General features: G+C 37.1%; 1 pseudogene; it reads right to left on the bottom strand.

Annotated features, from left to right (window-relative positions):
* Positions 1-3,229: 3,229 nt before the first annotated feature.
* LOC111146793 lies at positions 3,230-3,569 on the bottom strand (annotated as a pseudogene).
* Between the last annotated feature and the right edge of the window lie 548 nt (positions 3,570-4,117).

The following is a 4,117-nucleotide window of genomic DNA, read 5'->3' as shown; positions in this document are numbered from 1 at the left end:
CTCTCTCTGCCTGCCTCTCTGCATACCTGTGAAATCTCTCTCTCTGTGTCAAATAAATAAATAAATAATCCTTTAAAAAAAAAAGAAACAAGACACTGCATTGTAAAGGCTAAACAGCCAGATAATTCTGGGTAGGTGGAAGTGGAAGAAGGAGGTTTTTCATTATTTCACCAACTTTAATTTGTACAAAGGTAAAAGGGTTTCAAGACAGTTAAAATCATGGAATCGGAATTAGATTATATAAACAATAGCATGGCCATTTACTGTTTAACTTCAAAGGAAGATTGCGGTTTCTTGAATAGCCTTGTAAGGGGAAGCAGTTCATCACATAAACTGCAAGTTGTATCGGTCCCCCGAGACCAAGGAGTCCTCATAGTTAGCCACTAGGGCCACGAAGCAGGCACAGATGACTGCAGCCTGGCCTTCATGTAAATGCTATCCCGCCCCCATTTTTTTGTTATTTTATTTTATTTCTTTTCAGTGTTCCAAAATTCGTTGTTCATGCACCACACCCAGTGCTCCATGCAATACGTGCCCTCCTGAATACCCACCACCAGGCTCCCACAACCCCCAACCCCTCCCCTCCAAAACCCTCAGTTTGTTTCTCAGAGTCCACAGTCTCTCATGGTTTGTCTCCCCCTCTGATTTCCCTCAACTCACTTCTCCTCTCCATCTCCCAGTGTTCTCCGTGTTATTCTTTATGCTCCACAAGTAAGTGAACACTCCTGTGGGGGGACAGGTTGTTTGCTGCTTGCTCAGGAATTGCTGGTCCCTTGGCTCTGGGCTTCTCAGCCATGGTACAACCCACTTCATGTGTGACATCCATCTTGTCCCATGGTGTCACCCATGGGACTTGGGGACCCAGGGTCTGGCGTCTCAGTGCTGCTGCTCCTGCTGTGTGCTGTGCTATGAGCAAGACACTGTCTTGTCTACATTTGGCATCTAAGGAATGGTCTCAGATTGATTCCCTCCCTTCTCCCATAAGGTTGGGATTCTTCCCTGACAAATATATTTTGAAAGATCCTCCAAAAAATGGTTTTGATTCCAATCATTTAAAAATTGTTTATCGGCAAAGTATAATAAACAATGGAACGTGTTTTAAATAAGTAGTACAGACACTGCCCTTATTATGAGAAATTATTATCAACTTGTTAGAGCAGACTTAAAAATAACTCCCATTTACTGGCATCTATTATGCACATTTGTCTCATTTATTGTCTCAACAGCCTTATAAGGTCTGGATTATTATGCTGTTTTTGCACACCAGGGAAATTAGGCATAACTCGTGAAATAACCTGCCTCTGCTCAATGGCTTTTGAACCCAGGTGTGCTTGGCTCTAAATCCAGCATCTAAATTCAGCTACCTGAAGACCAATGACTGCCTAGGTATTTTAAGATTAGTTTTATTTCCTGATATAAATTGTATGTACTAAAACATTGTTCTTAGAAGTATAGCCTTCGAGCTCCAGGTGTGGCTCTTCTACACTTTTCACTCATTGCACTGTTGTTCTGAAATCTTAAGTCATACACTTAGAATAAAATCAGGATTTTTAAGTCATAATTTGAGTCTTGTTTGAGTATCACGGGACCTGGGCTGTTTCTAATAAATAAGATATTTCAGATAAACTTGATTGTTCATACTGGTAAATAACTAGATAGCCCCAAAATGTTGAAATTATTTTAAATAAACTGAATCATGGTATATTTAATTGGCTTCATTTTTTCATACGATAGTACCTCGTTTGGCCAGACTCCTTGACGCTATAGATAAATGCGTAGAGGCTAGGCCAAGCAAAGGACCAGATGGCCTGAGGTGGATGGGAAGGAGTAGTCCTGCTGGGCATATTTGATATCTTATGTTTAGGGTTTTGTACTGTTTTTTGTTTTTTTTTTCCATTTCTAATGCCCCTGGCTGGAACTGCTACAATAACATAGTTACAATAAATAAAGCAAAACCAGCTGATTCCACTAAGTCAATCTGATTACATTTTAAAACGTTACTTACTGTCAAATTTTCTAACTGCATGCAAGTAATTAATACATGATTGAACATTTATTCTGGCTCTGTAGTATTTTAGGCCAAAACTTTATGAAATAAAAACAGACTCTCAAATGGACCGCGGGGCACAGCAGCGGCGGTGGACTCCTGCGAACAAATAAGGATACTTCTAAACTGTGGCTTTGGAGAATCACTGTCTTAAAATTGGAAAGTTTTGAGCACTTGCAATTCTCAAGCTAGTGCCTGAAAAAAAGAGACGTGGGAGTTCTAGTTACATAAGATGGATTCTGACTCCACATACAGAAATAGCCCCAGCCTGCCTGGTTGCTTGAATCTTCTGCCCTCAGGCATTGCAAACAGGGAGAAGGGAGGTCTAGGCTCCAACAGATCTGAAGCCTACACTATTGGAACTGTTCTCTTTAAATCAGAGAAAGATCACAAAATTGGTGTGAAAAGAGATACTTAGAATGAGGAAAAAAAATCACATTTTGAAAATATGACAAAACTGACAAATACCATAGATACCCTCAAAGTCAGAAAAATAGTATTATTTTTAATTAATTCACTTCTGGATTTACTTCCATAATATTTTTAAAAACCCTTGTTTTTTTTTTTTTTCTTGTTGTGAACTCTTTGATTGTCTTTTCATACAACAGCAGTCCAGTCATGTAACATTTTTTAAAGAGAAAGGAAAATTCATTATTTCCTTCAGCATGGTTGACTAAAGTTCGTATATTTGTGTTGATAGCATTTAAAGTACTTCGATTCCCAATTTGATATTAGAAATGTCACGTGGACATTTAGGATGGTTGTCAAAGTTGTGAAGATGTCTAATCAAAATTTCTTTCATGTGTTAGCTGTACTGTTTCAGGGCATTTCCAGTTTTCTTGTGCAATGGTGACTTTTAAGCGGTCTTCAAATTGACGATTGGGATTAACTATTATGTGATTGGTATTCTTGTTGTAGTATCATATTCTCAATGTTTTATTACTTTTTTTTAAACAAATTGGAATATTTGTTTATTTCTCAATTTATGAAAGTGAACTTAATTTGATGATGTAACAGACAAATTTCAACTTGATTGCCACACAGAAGTACAGAAGATAATCTGCTTTACCATGAACTTTAAAGTTCAACTGCACACAGGCAGCATGCTATATATGAAAAAATTACTGAATTGTAGGTATTAAATACTGAAAAAAGTTAACAGTTTATTATAATTGACCTTATTTAACAGCCTCGGAAGTTGGCAGCCATCATGCAGTTCCTGGGAAACTTCAGGTGCTGTTGGGAATTCAGGAATCTCCATGGAGCTGTTAGTGTAGCGACCCTTGTGGGTAAAATACATGCAAACTTTCCATAGTGCATGTGAAGGGATGTCTCTAAAACTGACTTCATTAACTTCATTCTCAGCAAACTGACATGGGCCATTCAACATGGCTTTTATTGTTCCGGATGTTAGTGCATGTTGTCTTTTTACAATAAATTCATGACCATCCGAAGGTATTGATATGACATACATGGCCTCAAAGTCTTCATAGCCATGATAGGTTTTCTCTTCTCCACCCATTATGTTCTTAAGAAATTCCACTTCCCTTTCACAGGAACTTTAGTAGTTTCTGAGTGAGGCAGGGACACAACGAGTCTATCACCCACTTCCATTTATAGAATGTCTGAGTACTTTATTATCTTTGTCACTGTCTTCATATTGGTTATATCAGCAGGTAACTTACACTTTTAAAAAATGTTTTCTTATGATTTACTTCTTTTCATTAATTGGATGGATTCTCAAGCAAACCAAGTGCCTACTTATTATTTTTATTTGGAAATGATCTTCTCTTACAAAAAAATTACTGCTTTTGATATTATGTGAATTTTTGTTGTGCTGCAACTCCGTTTTCATTGTAGGATCTTGTTCTTGATTTCCTTGCACATATTTTTGATTCTCTGTTCTGCACCGCTGATTTTTATCTGAGTTTTAAAATTTATTTTATAGGTAAATTTTAAAACAGAAAAAAATATAAAGCCAAATTATCTGAAATTTCCATTTGTTTTCTTGAAACTTCCAAAAGATCCTTCCATATTTCATTTAATATGGAATATTCCCAGCTTAATTTC

Source organism: Enhydra lutris, unplaced genomic scaffold, assembly GCF_002288905.1.
Source record: "Enhydra lutris kenyoni isolate GAN:26980312 unplaced genomic scaffold, ASM228890v2 scaffoldscaffold14, whole genome shotgun sequence".
In the NCBI taxonomy this organism is placed as follows: Eukaryota; Metazoa; Chordata; class Mammalia; order Carnivora; family Mustelidae; genus Enhydra; species Enhydra lutris.
Note: the sequence above shows the minus strand (reverse complement) of the source record. Positions and strands in the feature narration are given on the sequence as shown.